Genomic DNA, 20108 nt, shown 5'->3' on the forward strand with positions numbered 1-20108 from the left:
AGCGTCATTTTAAAAAGTGGGTCCAGGTGCTAAAGAGTTTGAGAGCCATGGGACTAATAGAAAATAGTTCAAGAAATCATCTCTGGTACCAAAAAGGCTAGGTAGGGGACAGCAGTTTCCTCCTGCAGTTTAGGAATCTGCACTTCCTGGGGCTGAGTTTTAAGTTACACAGTTGTCACTGCAGACTTTTGTGCAAAAAACTCACAACGCTTTGTCCCATGCATTTGGGGGGATGTACAGGCAAAAGGGTGATGGATCTTCCTCCGATTTTCAACAGTTGAACTATTCTCATTGCATTTTAAGCTGCTGTTTTCTTCATCATATTTTGACACTGATGAATCTTTGTGTTGTTAGCTGCTCTGAACAACTTCAGAGGAGAAAGAAGGCTATATATTTTAAAATAACCAACAGACCAAACTATCTACAGGATACACTGAAAACCCCCAAGTTCCACCAGCATATCCTATGGGCCAACATCATGGCAACCGTTCTGCCATTCTGTGAAGATGCCAACAGTGTAAGACACCCTGAATTTTATGCCACTAGCAGTGCTCTACAGACTGGTCATCATCTGGTGTAAATTGGCAGTGGGGGGGGGGGAACTGAGGGTGAAATGGTGGTAGCTGCAGTGGTTGCCAAATCCTATCTCCACAGCCCAATCCAGACATGCCCCAGACACTCTTCAGAATCTATGCCAGCAAAACAGCTGGCATTGATCTGAGGAGTCCTATAGGGAATCAGGAAGCCTCCAGAGAAGGAAGTAAAAATTTTCTTAACTTATCTCTACCAACTTGCCTGATTCTCTGCTACTGCACAGGATACAAGTGGCCTCCGAGTTGGCATCCATGAGCACCAGCAGGGGAGAGAATTGGGTCATAAATATCTGCTGACTTGTTCCAAATCCTCCTCCTGCATCTATTGCTTTGTGGACAATGACTTCTGTTCTGCTCCTTGAAGGACATTAAAAGCACTGGTACAATCTGGCCTGGTTTGGGTAGCATTTGCATAACAGTTTAGGAAAGGGTCAAATGACTCAACATCATACAAAGTTAAGTGTTACTTTAGTTGTGAAAACCAAGCAAAAGTATAGGCAAGCCATTATTAGGATGTTATAAATGTTCTTAATAAGGATGGCAAATGAAGTTAGTAATACAGTGAACGCTCTATTTAATGGAATAATAGAAAGGGTTCAGTTAATGCTGAAAGTCCATTCAATCCAAATACACTAAAGCCAATGGTGACATGCATCTGCAAAATGTATATGACTAATTTTTAATGGAGAAAAAAGTGCATTTTTAAAGTCTGTGAAATGGGGGTCTGTAAAATTGAGGGTTCACTGTATTATAGTTATTGGTGCTGGAAACCAACTTGTGAAAAAGACAGATGCTTCAGATTATATACAGAAGCATTTCCAGAAGCTTCAGAATACAGCCTCAGAGGAATCAGCAAAGAGCCTCAGTCTTCCTCATTCAGTTGGAAACCTGAACAAAGAAGCCACCCCTCTCCCTATCAAAGATCTCAGTGAGGAGCCAAGGGTCCGGTTAGGCCCCCAAGTGGAATCCCTTTGGTCTGCAGGAGACCTTCTGATCAGGGAAAGTGCAAGGCCCAATCCATGGACTCCAGGAAATAAAGACAGGGCAATTATGACACAATTTATTTTTTGAAAAACAAAAACAAGCAAGGTCTACATTTCAAAATACACAGTGCAGACATAGCAGGCATTTTTCAAACATCATTTGATGCAAACAATAGATGCAGCTTTTGTTGTCAGACAGAGCATAAAACCAATTTTAATGTTCCTAAGCTGTATTAGGTTTCTGTCCTGAGTGGGTTGTCTTGTGGCTAATAAGACCATCATTCCGACTAAATGTCATACCACACTCCTGGCACTTATAGGGCTTCTCCCCTGTGTGGGTTCGGTGATGGAGTATAAGGTTGTCACTAGCACTGAAGCTCTTTCCACACTCCTTGCATGTGAAGGGTTTCTACCTGTGTGGGTTCTCTCATGGATCTTAAGGGTAGTCCTCAGACTGGAGCTTTCTCCATGTTCTTGGCAGTTATAGGGTTTCTCCCCTGTGTGGATTCTATGATGGAGTATAAGGCTGCCCCTGATACTGAAGGTCTTTCCACACTCCTGACACATATAGGGTTTCTCCTCAGTATGGGTTCGCTCATGGATCTTAAGGCTACCACTTTGACTGAAGCTCTTTCCACACTCCTGGCACTTATAGGGTTTCTCCCGTGTGGGTTGTCTTATGGAGCTTTACGTCACAACTCCAACAAAAGCTCTTTCTACACTTCTGACATTTAAACTATTTTGCCCCTGTGTGGGTGCTCTCATGCATCTTAAGTTTCCCACTCAGACTGAAGCTCTTTCCACACTCCTGGCACTTATAGGGTTTCTCCCCTGTGTGGATTCTATGATGGATTAAAAGATGGGTTCTCTGAAGCTGTTGCCACACTCCTGGCACTTATAGGGTTTCTCCTCAGTATGGGTTTTCTCATGGATCTTAAGATTGCCACTGCGATTGAAGGACTCCTGGCACTTATAGGGATTCTCGCCTGCGTGGGCTCTTTGCTGGGAAGACTGAGGCAGCTTCCTCTTTCTTCCAATCTGGTCCCAAAAGATAGTGTTTAAATAAGAAAAAAAAAAATGTAGTATGAGACCAAAAGAAGAAACTGCAACTAGTTGAGGAAGTGTGATATCCATCATCCCCAGTGCCACTGAGTTAGGGAGAAGCAGTTTGTCTAATGGGGGTCTGTGAAGTGTGGCCGCATCCTCCTGAGGTCCCCCTAATCGCCGGGGATCTGGATAAGGATCCAGAGAAGGAGCAGATGCTCAAAGGTGGTTTAATTTTGTCAGTAGTTTTGCATTCAGCTGGACGGCCAGGTCTCTGTTTCGTCACAGAGCCCACCTTACAGTCTCACAGTAATTCCTTTGTTTCATTTCCCCACTTACAAGGGGTCCCCATGGGGCAGTGTGGGGCAGTAAGGCTCCCGGTTTTGGCCTGGGATCAAGGGATGCTGCAGAGTCATCTTGAGCCCTGGTTTCGACCCCAGGGTTGGGGTTAGCTTTCACAGGCAGCAGAGCTGTAGGCTCAGCCCCACAGACACAAAGTGGGCAAGGATAGCACTTTGAAAAGCCCATCTGGAGGCTGTGGTGGCCTCTCCTCTCTTCTGATGCCCTGCAGCCCCTTGGGACCTCCTCTGGTTGAGGGACAGGTCAGGGATGGCTTCTGAGCAGCTCCAACTTTCCTAAAGTGTTCAACCACTGCCTGAGTAGTGACCACCCACACTAGCCACTTAGCCCCATTTGAAGTCAGCCAGCCCAGCTTCTTCAGGTCTCACAGTGTGACAAATGTTGCCTTGCCCTTTTAAAGAACAGGGATGGCTCATATGGCTAGATACCAGCGTTGGTGGCAGCACCTCCTTCTTCAGGTGCTCTTTGGCCTACAGCATCCCAGCTTCCAATGATGGCACTCCCAACCTGTTTTTGCCTATCTGTTTGCCCTGCAGGTATCTAATAGTACTGGGACTGCCCAGAAGCTGAAGGAGCTGCTTGGGAACTGAGTGGTCTCAGCTGGCAAGTTGGAGGCGGGGCTAACTTTTATTTCTGCCTATCTGCTTGCCCTGCAAGTATGTAAGGGCACAATCCTAACCCACTTTCCAGCACCGACATAAGGGCAATGTAGCTCCAAGGTAAGGGAACAAGTAATCCCTTACTTCGAGGAGGCCTCCGTGAGTGCCACCCAACTGCAGGATGCAGCACATGCCCCTTTGGCACAGCTATGCCAGTGCTGGAAAATTGGTTAGGATTTGGCCTAATAGCACTGGGCATGCCTAGTACATGCATGGGCCTTTGGCATGAACCAAAGGGCTCTTTGCCCACGGTTCTTAGGCTGTGGATCATAGCCCAGGGATCACCTGTTCGATCCGTTGAGAACACCCCAGATGCCAGACTACAGCGGGGGACTCCTGGGGCTGCAAATAGCATCAACTCTCAATGCGGAGCCCTGAGGTTTTTAAGGAATCCCAAATGGGAAAAAGAAGAGACAGAGAATATGGTGTTTTTAAGTGCTTAAGCAGAAGCACACAGAAAGCCTTGGTGCGATGGCAATTGCGGGCAAACCCTCCCTTGTAGCAATGTTGCAAGTACAATAAAAATGCAGGAGGAGGCTAGTAGAATGAGCTTCTCTCTCTCTCTCTGCACTCTCAACCCTCAATATGTCTGCTGTCTCTTGATTTTCTGTCTAACCATTCATTGCTTCTGCTCTCGCACCTATATCCAGCAACCTGACCCCTGGGCTTTGGTTGCTCCCCCAAGGGTCACTGCAACAAGAGGATTCACTCGGAACCCTGTTCCCTAATCAAGTCGGCAAAACAACTCCGTTTAGATGACCTTACCTCCTGAATGGACCCTGTAAGTGAGATCTCTAATCCTATTTCTTCAAATAAATATGTGAATTTAGAGGTGGGGAATAATACTCAGACATCACAGGCAATACAGGGACATACCTCTATTTTAGCCCCAGAAGCATTCAGTGCAGATCATGCTGTGTCAAACCACACTTCTCAAAATAGAGAAGAGTAGTCAGAAACAGAAGGCCCATCACATTCCAATAACCTTTTACTGAAATTACTGATAGATCACTGTATCTGCACTGGGAAAACAGTCTTGACAATTTTTAAGCACCTGAACCTTATATTCCATGAGCCTGACACCCTGCAGGAGACATTCTCCACCCCCTCTATTAGCGCCAGCCATAATTCTTCTCTTCAGCCAAGCAACAGTAATGCAGGGAACAACATTAGCACATGTACAGATACTAAATCCATTGGAAGGAGGAAGTCTACAAGCTCTGAATCTACTTGCTGCCTTCAAGGAAACCAGAAAGTTTTACAAATAGCAGATAATAATATGAACAGAGGATATTGGACAAATAAAGGGAAAGTCTTACAGTGCTGTATCCAGCACAAGACAGGGTGCCAAAGTGGCTCAGCCAGAGGTAAGGGGAAACTCTTCCCTGTACCCCCGGGTAAGCCACTGCATCCCCTATGGGTCTCCTCGGATTTGCACCACCCCCTGAGGTGGCACAAGCCCGAGGAAAGCTGAGTGGCTTACAGCCGCTCTACACTACTCAGGAGTGGGGATTGGGATGCAGCATAACAGCCAGTTCCCAGCCCAGCCTCCCACTCCCCACCCGCCCGCCCCCAGGACCGCCCTCAGCCCACCCTGGAATGTCTCTCTCCCCTCTGCCCACTCCAGAGCCTAGCATTGGCTGAGTTTGGCCAACGCAAGGTTTGCTCCACAAGCCGCCATAGAGGCTGGATGCAGCCTCTGTACTCCAGTGCACCTCCATGCGCTGGCGCAGCATGTTCCCAAGGAGGCGCAAACATGCTTTACAGCACGTTTGCGACCCTTCTAGGCTGGTGCAAGGGACTTGCACCAGCCTAACACAAGGTTAGGATTGTGCCCTTAGACTCTTTAAGCCAGCTGCTACATATTGAACAATGGCCCGTAGATTTAAATGAAATAAAAAGACTACCTAGTTTTTCGTACAACGTACAATAGCAAATAATAGTATGAACAGAGGACATTGGACAAATAAAGGGAAAGTCTTACTCCTTTTCCATCTTGTGAGTCTCTCCCAGTGGCCACCCCCTGTCCAACCAGCACTATAATTACTCAAAGGGTTTCCTTAAGGTGTCCCACTAAATACCTAAGGGCCCAGTCCTATCCAACTTTCCAGCACTGGTGCAACCTCAGTGCAGCCCCAAATGTTCCCATACCTTGAGGAGGCCACTGTGACTATTGATCACTGGAGGAGGGCACTGGACAATTGATTAGGATTGGGTCCTAAGTTGCTGTTGCTTCAGTAATAGCAATGTAAAAAAAAAGGGAAAAAAAAAACTTTTTTACTCCAGGAGCCCAATCCCGGGGCTTCCCTCTGCCAGATCCTATAATAGCTAAGCCAGGGGTCTCCAAACTTTTTGTCCAGAGGGCCGCATCAAATGTCAGTTTGATCAGTTTTGAGGGTTGGAAAAAAAATTTAAATATAAAATTTATATAAATAAATTAGAGATGGAACTTAGATGTGTGAATAAATGAATGAATGGGCTCATTCATTCAACCTCTCTGACCCTTAGAACACCCTCCAGATGCAACACAGTTATTTTTGCCCTCCTGGTGTATAAAAGTGGGAGACCATAATACTCTGCAAACAAAATGCAGAAAAATACTTTCATCTCTTCAGTTTACTAAGAAAAAATTCTGAAGGCTTGTTGGGGGCTGTTTTGTTTTGTTTTAAACCGCAACCTCTTACAAATGTTGTGCAAACACAACTACAGTACAAAACGGGAATGTGCCCAGAAGGAGGCCTGGGGCTGAACAAGGGTCTACCCATTTAGGTAAATAAAACTATTCCTGCCTATCTAAAATTACACCATCATCCAGTGCACACATGCGTGCACACTCAAACATATACGGAAAAACATGAAAACAAAGGGTTAAACCAGAGGTTCTCAAACTGTGGGTCACGACCCGATTTTGGGTGGGTCGCGAAAAGCTGGGGGATGCCATCTTGGATACTGGCAAAATGAGCTGGGCGGTGGCATTTTCGAAACTGGCAAAATGAACTGGGAGGCACCATCTTGGATATTGGCAAAATGAGCTGGGCGGTGCCATCTTGGAATCTGGCAGTGGGCACCGCCATTTTCCAAGCCTGCATCAGTCTTGCAGAGAGAGAGAGAGAGAGAGAGAGAGAGAGAGAGAAGCGTATCTTCCTCTGGGTGAGTGGACTGAGCATGTGGGTGATCTGAGGGCTAGGTAAGATGGAAGACTCCTGCCTTGTACAGACAAGTCTGGTTTCACTCTAGCTGTAGGAGGCTTTAGGTTAGTTAATGCCATGAACACTGATGGGGATATTCAAAACATATCAGTGTCATGCTCAACACTAGCTGGAAGCAAGCACACCTTTCACACACACCTCATTACAAGAAGTATATTGAATTTTACAGGTGGAATGCTTGGTAGGAATAGTAGCATGGGACAGAGAATTGGGAAAAGCTTCTGTGTTGGGATGTTTTCTCTTGTCATTTGAAGTTTATGAGTTCCTAGGTGAGAACCTGGAAGTGATGTCACTTCCTGCTTAATGACATCACTTCCAGCATTGGCATCACAGTGATGTCATTTTCTGCTTGATGTTGCCACTTCCGGGCATGACATAACTTCCAGGTAAATGACATCACTTCTGGTGGGTCCCAGACAGATTGTCATCATGAAAAGTGGGTCGTGATCTAAAACGCCCAAGAACCACTGGGTTAAGCTAATTCAAGCGTCTGGAGTTGCAATGGCAGGAGGGAAAATACTGACAGTCTGCTGGGGAATCCCATGACAAGTCAGCAAACTGAGAGAGAGAAAGAAGGGGAGGGGAAGCAGAACAATCAGGAAGTTACTTGTCAAACAGCCCAATCCAACTGGGCATATATAGCGGTGAATCTCTGATCCACCTCCATAAATGCCACTGTGATGTTGTTGTCATTGTGTACTATGGAGCCACCTGCGGAAACAGTCAAAGGCTCCATGAACACATCAGCAGCTCCTTGAGGCCTATTGGAGCAGGTAAAGCAGTGCAGTGGGCAGTTAGGGGGAGGGTCAGGGGTGCTTCAAGACAAGCTTCTTTTTTACTATTGTTTAGCACTTCAGTTGACCCTGCATCTTGGATTCCCAATTTAAAGGTAATGCAAAGCTCACTGTAGTTGGCACCCAGCTGTTTTCAGTAGATGGATGTGCAGCTTACAAGGGCCATGACAGCCAATTGTCAGAGGATAGGGCTGGCTTTCACATGGACATAAAACTCTCTTGTCATTGACAGTACAGAGAGGTATAAACTTTTCTCCTAACACCATTCATGCTTCCTTTGAGACACTGCAAGGAACCAAAGTTTGATTTATGGGACCCAGCACTCCACCTAGGGTTTACCTAGGGTTTAAGGGGGTACGCTTCACCTAGGGTTTACATCACTTTTATGGAGTGAGCTCATCAAGGAACCTGGTTCTGGCCCTCAATGGCTCATCCACAGCCTTAAATGGGTGCTGGTATTGTTTTACAATTTAACAAGGGTGCAGTAGCTAATTCTAGAGGCCAGCTGCTATATGAATGTAGGTTCCTTGACTGAATTTAGCCATGAGGCTGGTGAGGCCACCAATGGTTTTCAGAGGTCTCTCTGTTCAAAGTTAGGAAGCTCCCAGAATGTGGCTTTTGCTCACTCAGTCAAATGTGCTGTGTAAGCAAGGTTGTAGTCATGCATGAAGCATATTTCTTCCAAATGTCTGATCTGATTGATTGGGGTGCGTGAGTTATTGCTCCGACAATTAAAAATGGGGGGTTTCCTCTAGGCCTTTGAAATCTCAGTTCCAATTTCAAAGTCATGCTACTGGCCTGGGTTTCATCAGACAACATTGGACCTGAAGAATCAGTCAACATCTCTGGCATTTAGTTCTCAGAGCCTTCTAAAAACCACAGTACCCAAGATCCTATAAGGAGAGCCATCACAGCAGTTCCCTGATATAAGTCTGGGATACTTTCCTCCTTCTCTGCTCTGCACTCCAACCTCTCCCTTAAATACAGACATTTTTCATCCCTATATGTTCTATATGAGCAAGTTCCAACTTCATAAGGAATCCAGTAGCCAGAGGAAGAAGTCACTCTTCCTTGGGCCTGGGCTCTTGGAGGACAGCCAGGGGAAGCTACAGCTATTCTGACACACTCCCTTTGAAACTATATAAGGGGACTCCAGCCACCAACAAGCAGCTAACAGGTGAAAAGGAAAGGGGAGCAGAAACTGCTCTGAAGGAAAAGTATAAAGACTGGGAGAAAATTTCCCTTACCTGGCCTGGATGAGCCCACAGGGTTTGTTTTGCTTTGATTCTCTACTACCTGTCAGGGAGAGAAAGGCGACCTATATGAGGCTTTTAACCTTGGTATACTTGCTTCACCGACATGCTGGAATTCCTTTCCACTAGTTGAGATGATAGCTGCAGAAAAATTGGGCAGATTCAGGGAGGAACGTTGTGACCCTTAATCCTGATGTCTAGAAGCTGACTATCTTCAAATGCAGAGGTAGTCTTGGCTGGGAGGAGGGTTAGAAGAGGAGCTTTGCCTCTCTGCACTGACACTGCTGGGGGGTTCCAGCAATCACCCTGATATCTGCCTCATGAGGACTGATGGTTTAAGAGGTCAGGCCTGGGGGGGGGCCACAAGAACAGGATCCCCAAATGGGGTGCATAAGGCCCTTAAGGAGCATAAGGCACTGTGGCCACCAGTTCAATAAGGCCTCACTCCCCAGGAGCAGAAAGAGAGTCCAGCAGGCCCTTCTTTCCTGGGCTTCCCCAGTGCAGCCCATGCAATCTTAGAGCCAAGCTCTGTCTCTCCTTCCTCCCTCTGCATCCAGAGCCAGCCATTCTCACCCCTGACCGGACCTCCTCCACACACCTGCTCTCAGGCCTTCCCTCTCTCACTGGGCTCAGCCTTCCCACTCCCTCCTTTCTCTGGCCCTCTGGCAAGGCCTCCCCCCCCCCTTCAGGGTCAGAGTCCCAAGTCACAGCAAGGCCTCTTGGGAAATGTAGACCTAAGACCAGCAGACCCTTTACACATCATTAAAACATCTATATCTGCCATTGTTCATCCCTCTCCCCTTTCTCTGTCTCTCCTGCACAGACGGTCATTTCTCCTTTGCTCAGACCAAAAGTTTCAAAGTGCTTTTACTCCGGCAAGGGGATCTCATAGCCTGTGTTCTTTTTTAACCTTCTAGAAGCACTAGAGAGCTGCTATTTGGGTTTTAGCTTCCAGCATGCTCAGCATGATCTCAAAGAAAAACATATGCAGAAAGTCTGGCTCTCGCAGATCTCATTTCAAGGTCCACCAACCTCTGACGCAAAATTTCTTTCACCAACCTCTGACGCAAAATTTCTCCTGGGCTCATCATCATTAAAGACTCTGGGGAGAGATCGCAAAGATTAAAATAGTCCAGGCACTTCTCTTCCCAGGTGCCTACAAAAGGATCCAAAAAGATCAAATGAGTAAAGCTGTCCTGTCTCAAGAGAATCTTCAAAAAATAATGCAAGGCATTTAGCCACATCGACATCTCTGTACTTGGGGTACCGGATTCCAGCCTAACCACAGTATTCGGCACACATCGGGGAATATACATCAGTTGATGCAAAAATTTGGTCTGGATCACCTCTAGAGACCTGGTATTTAAGTATGGGGCGATCTCAGAACCATAAAGCAATTGGGGCCTGGTTTTAACATTATGCAGCCTTAAAGCCGCAGGGAGAAATTTGGTGCTTTTGAATGAATAAAACGATAAATGGCACTAGATGTTTTCTGTGCTGATTGACTGACATAGTTTTTATGGGCCAAACAGCCACCTTGATAGTGAAAAATCATCCCCAGGTATTTTATTAATTTAACCTGCTCAATGGGTTTCCCATTTTCCCTGGTCTCAAACTACATGAGGCTTTGCAGATAAGGACTATCGTTCTGAATTATGCCTGAGTACCACAAGAAGCCAGTGAAGCCATTTTAATTGAGATACATCCGTCATGAACATGGCACCGGCTGCTTTAGGGACTTCACACAGTTTTGCAACAAGGGCTTTGAACTAACATTTGCTGCACCCGCTGCCACATGGCAAACCACAGCTGAAACTGTGGGGAGCTGTCCATGATGCCTTTTTTATGGTATGTGGGGTGGGGATGTCTGCTATCTAAAGATAAGTGAAATATCATAGGTGACTAACGGAAGCATTAAATGAGTGCATCTAACGTCAGTTTGGGTGGCTGGCAAAGCTAGCAGAGAGTTGGTTTATGATCTGTTTCAGTCACTCCAGTGCAGCAACTGTTACCCTGCACATGCCTGATCTTGTCTGATCTCGGAAGCTAAGCAGAGTCAGGCCTGGTTAGTACTTGGATGGGAGACCGCCTGGGAATACCGGGTGCTGTAGGCTTATAACATAGTCTTTCGAGACTGAAGGTTGCCAACCATCATCACTCCAGTGAAGGTTGGCTGACAACCAAGTCCTTTTCAAGAGCAAGGAAGAAGCATTGCCAGTACCTCTGAGCTACAAGGCTAGTGACTGGACTGGGCCAAGACAGCTGCCGAGTGGACAGTTTGTCCACTGAACCCCTAACAAAGCACAGCTGTTGAACCAGTACAGAGGTTTTCTATGATCTTATACTCTTTCTTACCTGGTTTTTAAGGGAGTTGTACAATAGAGCCATTGGGTCCCGAGCTATACCCACACATTTCTTTTGCCCCACTGTCATGTCTGGTCCAGCAGGTTTAGCGGGGTTTTGAAACACCCATTTGCAGAGAGAACTGTGGCATGAGTTCACACAATAGAGGCAACAATGCCCTGTTGTAGCTAGCATCTTCTACGTGCTGAAAAAGTGACCATCTATCTCCAGCCTTGGAGTGTAACACAGCCTGATGAAGGACAGGTTGGGATGAGCCATGTAAGCCCCCGGTCAAGGCATGAGGATGACAAATTAAAGATGAATAAGTCACCGGGCCCTGATGGCATCCATGCAAGAGTTATTAAGGAATTGAAGAATGAAGTTGCTGATCTCTTGACTAAAATATGCAACTTGTCCCTAAAAATGGCCACGGTGCCGGAGGATAGCAAATGTCACACCGATCTTTAAAAAGGGAAGGAGAGGGGACTTGGGAAACTATAGGCCGGTCAGCCTATTCCAGGTGATGGTGGAATGCCTCATCAAAGATAGACTATGAAAACACATAGACAAACAAGCCTTGCTGAGAGAGAATCAGCATGGCTTCTGTAAGGGTAAGTCTTGCCTCACGAACCTTTTAGAATTCTTTGAAAAGATCAACAGGCATGTGGGTGCGGGAGAACCCACGGACATTATATATCTGTACTTTCAAAAGGCGTTCGACACGGTCCCTCACCAAAGGCTACTGAAAAACTCCACAGTCAGGGAATTAGAGGGCATCAAGCTTTAGGGGGGCAACAAGCTGAGGCATTTGGGCCTCTTCAGCCTAGAAAGGAGACCCCTGAGGGGGGACATGATTGAGACATGCAAAATTATGCAGGGGATGGACAGAGTGGATTGAGAGATGCTCTTTACCCTCTCAACACCGGAACCAGGGGGCATCCACTAAAATGGAGTGTTGGGAGAGTTAGAACAGACAAAAGAAAATATTTCTTTATTCAGCGTGTGGTTGGTCTGTGGAACTCCTTGCCACAGGATGTGGTGACGACATCTGGCCTGGATGCCTTTAAAGGGGGATTGGACAAGTTTCTGGAGGAAAAATCCATTACGGGTTACAAGCCATGATGTGTATGTGCAACCTCCTGATTTTAGAAATGGGCTATGTCAGATGCAAGGGAGGGTACCAGGATGCAGGTCTCTTGTTATCTGGTGTGCTCCCTGGGGCATTTGGTGGGCCACTGTGAGATACGGGAAGCTGGACTAGATGGGCCTATGGCCTGATCCAGTGGAGCTGTTCTTATGTTCTTCTGAGAAGTCCGTTTGGAAATTGCTTTTCTGTTTTCATACAGATATTGCTATCTGCTCCATTGGTGTCATAAAATGCTGGATAATGTGTGTATATATGACTCTGTGTGTGTGTGTGTATGTGTGTTTAATTCACTGAAACCCAAATGGGAAAAAAACAGAGGATGTAAAAAGCTGCATCCAGCATTCTGATTTGCATTTGTTGGAGAAATATTAAGGTTCACTGCTGCTTTGCTCGTAAATATGATTACTGGCCCACCAAGACAAATCTCAGGGGTTATGTTTAGCATTTTGATACCTATTCACAGAAAAAGATCCTGATGACATTGTTCTGGTCCTCCACACCTCAATCATAGTATCACCTCTAATTGTATTAAAGAAAAACAATTTTAAGATGCTGGACATTTTATTTGGATATAAAATATGACAAAAGGCACATTTTCTAATAAAAAGAAAGCACTTCCAACTCCTAAAAATCTACCAGGGGAACATTCTTATGCTTGCCAAGTGTGTAATTTGGAAAACAGACTATAAAAAAATCCTTGCCAGAAGTTTGTGATTCCAACTACTAGCTTTCCAAGCTGACAGCTTCCCATTATAGAATGCAAAATATTGGTCCTGATTTGTAGTAATTTGATGAGCTACACAGCCCAATCCTAACCAGGCTGGCCGTCTTGCAAAACGGCTGCTGCTATATCCCATGAAGGCCGGGAGGCAGTCTGAGGTCTCCTCAAGGTAAGAGAACATTTGTTCTTTCACCTCGTGTCAAGCCCCAGCCTGCCCAATGGGGTACTTGGATCTTGACCAGCTCAAATGCTGGCACAGAAACTGTTGCCCCGTGTAGGGCTTTCAGGCTCAGGACAGAGGTTAGGATGTGGCATTACCCAAAAATCAAGCTCAATTCCATATTGTTTCTATTACATGGTTTCTATAACTAATTTATATAAAGCAGAAAATCCTGTCTGTTTTCAACGCAGTGAATAGTTTGATAAACTGCACATAGATGAAAAAAATTACTAACGTCTGTATTGTTCAACAAATAGGCATCCCAATCCTATTTAACTCTCCATGTGATGATGCAGCAGCTGGGCCAATGTGGCATGCTCTGGATCCTGTGAGGGAGTTTCAGCCTCTGGAGACCTCCTCAGGGTAATGGAGCACTTGTTCCCTTGCCCCGGGGTAAGCTCATGCCAGCCCACTGGGTCTGCTCAGACCTGTGCCAGCTATATTGTGGGTGCAAGTCTGCATGAAGCCAGTTTGGGGGATCAGATTGGAAGCCGGGAAGGGGATAGGATATGAGCATGCACCACAGCCATGATACCACCTTCCGTGCCCTGATCTATCCTTCTCTCCACCCTATTACTGCCGCTTTTCTCCCCATTCTGCCCTTCCCCACCTCCCTCCAACCCCCTGCACTGACTTATCAGTGGTTGTACCTGATCTGCTGGCACATGGACCCAGCTGCTCATCACTTGTGGCCATGCCACACCATATGGCACGTAGCGTTTTGTGATAGCTATAAAGGGCCTAATGCCACTGGATCAAGAGTTCTGGAAGTATACGGCGCAAATAAGATTGGGCCTTTAACTACTTCAATTGCCAATCCATAACAACAAACCAACCATGTTAGGTGTGCCACAAAGTTGAGCTCCACCAATTTTGCTACATATTTTGCAAATTTCAGGGCAATTTGAAGCTTCCTCATTGGGCAAAATATCCAGAAAAAGCAAAGCAAAGTAACATTCCTCAGGAGAGTTCCACAAATCCATAATTGAGACCCATAGGAAACAGTGATGCAAACCACAGTCAAGCTATGCTGTGGTTAGCATCTTCACTCACCAGAGTGTCTCTGGAGTCTGGGGCTGGTGATAAAACTCTCAATGTAATGTGCAAGGTTGATGAGTAGAGTAGCCAATGGATTTCCCATACAGTGAATTTTGAGGCAAGCACTGACATTCCCGTATAGGTTCCTCAAAGATTCCTCTTCCTTTGGCAGAAGATTTTGGTATAACTAGCAGCTCTCTCTCCTTAGGGTTGCCACTCTCCATGTCTGAGGTCAATGGTTTAAGTCCAGAATGAGCAGGGCCTGGTTAATGGGGGCACTTGGTGGACTCCTTAACAGCAGTGGATGTGGGCAATCACATTGGCTGCTACCATCTTTTTTTTTTTTTTTACCTAGGATGCAATGTCTTTGCCAATGTCACTAGACTCAAGAGTGGTTGCATTTCATTCTAGGTAACAGAAGGTGGCAACTACCCAAGACAGCTCTGAGCCACTGTTCACAAGGTAAGCATTCACAAATTTTGAGGGAGGCTTCAGTTCACTTTTTGTAGGCTAGATCAACAGCCTATACTGACCAATCTGAATGAGGGTCATTCTTTCCACCCCCTACAATACATCTCAAACGACAATCCTGGCAGACATCAACAAGTTCTTCTAGTGAGATGCTAAAACTGTGCAGTTTGCCCAACAAGCTTATTTCTTCAAAGTGGAAAGAGAATAAAGCCACAGGAAGTCATTCAGAACAGCCGAACTTATTAATGAGTAGGCATTCATATGCTTTGGGAGGGTTGGTCATCCTGAACCACTGGCACAAATGACAATCATGTTCTTGTTCCATCACTGAATATCCTCAAATTATAATGCATGGTATGCCAGCTCAGAATTATAGACAGACTGAGCATGAAAGAGCAGTCTGAATATGGCTTGTGCATATAATCAGAGTCAAACCATGTACAGATAGGATCTACAGATTTGACAAATGGAGGGGAAAAAAATGTGAAGGGATTAAATTCCTGAAGAGAACTCAGTGTAAAGTACCATCTGTTATTGGATAGAGGATGAGAATAAAACCCCAGAGTTGATGAGGAGGATGACAGGAAAATGAATATGCCTCCAGATTAGAATATGAGCAAATCAGGTCTGCAGGATGACGGATCGGAAATTAGGTGCCTGAATGCCAGGCTTGGCCTGACACATTCTTGAAGTGTCACTTTGATTTTGGTTTGTCTCCAAACTGCTAGTCCTGCCCAGACTGAACTCAAAGGAGGGTTTAAAGCAGGGTTGTCAAGCATAAGGCCTGGATCCCAGACGAGGCTTGGAGAAGCTTTTTATCTGGCCCTGGGGCTCTCCACTGCTGACGTGTGCTGAGGTGTCACTGTTGAAAGGTAGCCCACATGGTAATTGGGCTCTCCCATGTCTCGAAATATGATCTAGATTGGCATATTTCTGTCATTTGCAGCTAATGTGTTCCTAAGTGAGAAAAAGTGCTTATTTCTGGTTATGACCTGTTTAATGACATCACTTCCTGCATAATGACATCACTTCTGGTCCTCAGCAGGTGTCATAAATGCTATTCGGCCCACTGTGTGAGATAGAAAAAGCAGGAAAACTATAGGTATGGGCTGCATATCAAAATAGCAGGCAGCTTATACTTGATAGAGGCTGAGATCAAATGTGCAAAACCCCTGTAGAAATGGGCACTTTCCCCAGAATAAGTGAATGCAGGAGTCTTTCAGCTTGGAAATCTCTAACTTGGATGATCCCTGGCTGGTGAGCTGAGGATCAGACCCAGGGTTCTGGCCTAGTGCCTGAACAATCAGTGTCACTGGCCTCCCTATAATTCAGCTGGCTTTGTCCTCTTAACCACGTCCAAGCTGCTGCTATGCCGCAAACAAATTAGAGTGTGATCCTATGCATGCCTACTCAGAAGCTCCATTAAATTCAATTGGACTTACTCCCAGGAAAGTGTAAATAGGATTGCAGCCTTACAACCCAATCCTGAGCTACCTGACATGCAAGGTTCCCATGGCACCAAAATGGCTGCCAGAGCATCCAACGCACCCTGGACAACCGCCGCCCTCTTCTCGGGAGAAGGGGACTTTCGTTCCCTTCCCCTGAGTAAGGAAAGTAGCCCCACAATGGGGCTACTCGTTTCTGTGGCTGCTCTTGAGCCAGCGCAGAATCTAAGAGTCCCATGTCAGGCTGTGCAGCCCGACACAGGGCTCAGGATCCAATGGAGCTGAGCTGCACTGGTCCTGCTGTTCTCCCACCCCATTCCCTCCCCCTTCCATGCTTTTCCCACTCTCTCCTCCCCTCCTCCACCCCAGAATGCATCTCCCCATATCCCCCCATGCCCCCACTCATCTCTTCACTGCCTGGCAGTTCGGGCAACTGCCAGGTGGCAGAAAGCGGGCCCAGCACCAGAGCTAGCCCTGTGCTGGTCGCACGGTAAGGGCTTGCAAACATGCGTTATGGTACGTTTGCGACAGTGTGTGCCTGCAGTGAACCCGCACACACATTTGTGGATTGGACCCTTAATTGGTTTTCAAAAAGACTAATAGTTATAAGACTTAGCATCCATAAGTAAGACTGTGGGTAGTACAGCTCAATCATATGCATGTTTACTTGGAAGGAAATCCCAATGCATTCAAGATGAGTTCAATGCTCAAGTGTGCATAGCATTGCAACCCCAGACGCTAGGGGTCAAATCAGATCTTATTTCCTCATGATGGACTGTTCAAGATGGGATTTGTTTATTCTGGGAAAATGTACAACTAGAGATCTTTCTCCCAGCATCTGCTTACCTTTCATTTAGTTTCCACTTTTCAATGAACAGCTCACTCTCTCTGACCAGAAGTTTTCTTCCCTGATCAACATCATGGAAAGACTCCTCTTGAAAGCTTGGGAGAAGAAACTGTGTGTCTGGATGGGGGGGAGCTCCACTTATGTGCCTGCTCAGATCACTATAAGCAGAATGAATATCATACTGTGGACGCTACCACTGCATGGACTGAAATACCATAGATCAGTGGTTCCCAAACTTGCCTGGATCACAACGTCCCCACAGCCTATTCTTCCTGGCTGAGTTGCATCTTGGATCTCATTAAATCTCTCAAGATCCAAGATGGTGGCACCCAAATCAAGTGAGATTTTGCAAGATCCAATATGGTGGCATTCAAAGAACAAGTAGGAGGGGCTGCTGGGAACATCCCATGGCACACACTTTGAGAATGCCTGCTATAGAGTATAATTGTACAGAGTGTACTCCTATATGCATCACATTGTCCAATGATTGGCCACCCTAGAAACCTACCTACATCCTTTCTGCACCTCTCTGGTGGATCATGACCTGACTACACTAGCAGAACCCATTCTAGCTCTGCTATTGTCTACTTTGATACTCTGTTCCCCTTTTCTCACTGCTTACATCTGTTTCAATGTCAGACTTCTAATCTGCTCAGTCTGTTACACAACAGGCTCAATATCTCATATGGCACCTGGCTGTGACTGTAACATGAATAGAAATAAGTGTATCTTTCCTCATCTTTTGCTTTTATTGAACCATAGGATTGGGCTGCTCCATTATTTTCCCATATCATTCACTCTGCAGCTCTAGTGTGGAGTCTTGCATGTTGAAATGGCACCCTGCAGCTCTTAAATAAACAGCCTGCTGGACCATGAAACCCCATAAGAAGCCAGAGTTCTGCCTTGTGACCCTGAAATCCCTCTTGCATCCATGAACTGAATAACAAGCGTACAAGATGCGTGCTAGTATTGCTTTAAAAAAATGATCTAGAAGTGTGAAATGCAAGTAAATGGACACAGGGTTGAGGTTATGTTATGAGCCAGAAGAGTATACGTGGTTGTGCTCTTTTTATTTGTACTTTATTATTGTTTTAATTTGATCCTGATGTATAGCAAGAGGTGGGTGAAAATGGCTTTATTTTTCATGAATTTCATTGTTTTCCAAAGGTAGAAGTGCAGAAGGCACTTCTGTGTAATGTGTTTTTATTCAAAATTTACATGATCAATATACATTATAATCATTTTAAAAGTGCACTAGGTAGGTGATATAGGTGTCAGCAGATGAAGCCACCGTCATTACCCATGCACATGCACTCCGCCACCTCCTAACCTGCACTGGATATGGCGCAGGGCAGTTGGCCTGCCTATTCCAGCGCAGGCTAGGATTGGGCTGTGACTGATTTTGTTAAAAATTTGAATTTTGACCGCATATCTGAAGATATACAGTTTATCTTATAAGAAAACAATGGGCAGCGCAATCCTAACTTGTGCTTGAACAGGCAGGCTGATAGGCCTTGCGCTGTATCCAGCGCAAGGTTCGGGATACTTGTGGCTCAGTCCGAGGCAAGGGGAGGCTTTTCCCCTTGCCCCTGGGAGAACCGCAGCAGCCCCAATAGAGCTATTCAGATCTGTGCCACCAAAATCTGCGGCACAAATCCAAGCAGCCTGGGATTGCCCGGACTGCCAGGGAATGGCGTTAGGATCTGACACAAGTGCCGAATCCTGGCCCCTCCTCCAGCTCCCTGCCTGCCTGTCCCGGGAACGCCTACTACCTGCCCTCCCCTTGCCCCAGAATGCCTCCCTTCTTCCTCCTCCCCACCCTCCCCATGACCCCATGACTCCTGTATTGGCCGAGTTTGGCCAGCACAAAGTTGGCCCAAGTGCGGGGAGGCCGCTGCATTTCCATGCGCCGGCCTATCTCCCCTGAGAGTGGCGTGAAAGTGCTTTATGGCACTTTCTTGACACTCATCCAACACAAGGGACTTCCGCCGGCCAAGCAAGCACTGTGGATTGTGCCCTAAAGGCATCATGCAACAGTAGCAATTTTAAGGAATCCTTAGTGTAAAAACTATACATGGCCCAATAAAAAAAAAACATTTCTAGGGTACAGAGGAGAGAAAAATCACCTTACAACAAACAAAGCAGAAGCAAAATGCAAACAGACTTGATCTGAGGGTGGACCATCATAAAGGAAGGTATCAGATGGTTCTCCTAGGGCAGTGATTTTCAAACCTTTTTGTCTCATGGCACACTGACAAAGTACTCAAATTGTCAAGGCCCACCATCAGTTTTTGGACAATTGGCAAGGCACACCTTGCTGTTGGTGGGGGGCTCATATCCCCAATGGTACTATTAATAAATTACCCTGCACCAAACGTCCGTGGCACACCTGGGGACCATTGGTGGCATACCAGTGTGCCATGGCACAGTGGTTGAAAATGGCTGTCCTAGGGCAGGGAAGGCAGTTGACACTATAAAAAAAGAAAGCTTTTTCCCATTAACCTATGTGTTACTTACCAGCTGAGCTTTCTTGGTATTATTCCCTTCTGAACCCATACACGCTTGCAGACTCTCACATGAATCATGGGCAATAAAAGCACGTCAACCAGGCAGCGTCTTTCTAGCTTATCCACATATCCTGAGGAGCTGGAGCGCTTGGGTTGTGTTTGTATGATCACAGCCACTGCGGTAGTGCCAATGGCACTTTTCAAAGAACTCCGCTGGGGCGTCACCACCTCACCTTCTGGCCACGCACTGCCATTGCTGGTAGACATGCACATGTTCGGGCTGCAAGGCTCATTTTGACCGTTTCAGTACCTCCTGTTTTCAGTATATGGGTGTCATTGCATAACCTCCTACTTGTTTCTGCATTCCTTGTGTCACCACCAAATGCGACTTTTACATATATCAACCTTTGATATCAACCTATCAAAAGGTACAACGTTTTCAGTGATATAATCTATGTCATTTCCATCTTCTGC

At 46.1% G+C, this 20108-nt stretch overlaps 1 pseudogene; it reads right to left on the bottom strand.

Moving 5' to 3' along the window:
* Window positions 1-1799: 1799 nt before the first annotated feature.
* On the bottom strand, window positions 1800-19907 carry LOC136638586 (zinc finger protein 180-like; annotated as a pseudogene).
* Between the last annotated feature and the right edge of the window lie 201 nt (window positions 19908-20108).

This window comes from Tiliqua scincoides, chromosome 2 (genome assembly GCF_035046505.1).
Source record: "Tiliqua scincoides isolate rTilSci1 chromosome 2, rTilSci1.hap2, whole genome shotgun sequence".
Taxonomy (NCBI): Eukaryota; Metazoa; Chordata; class Lepidosauria; order Squamata; family Scincidae; genus Tiliqua; species Tiliqua scincoides.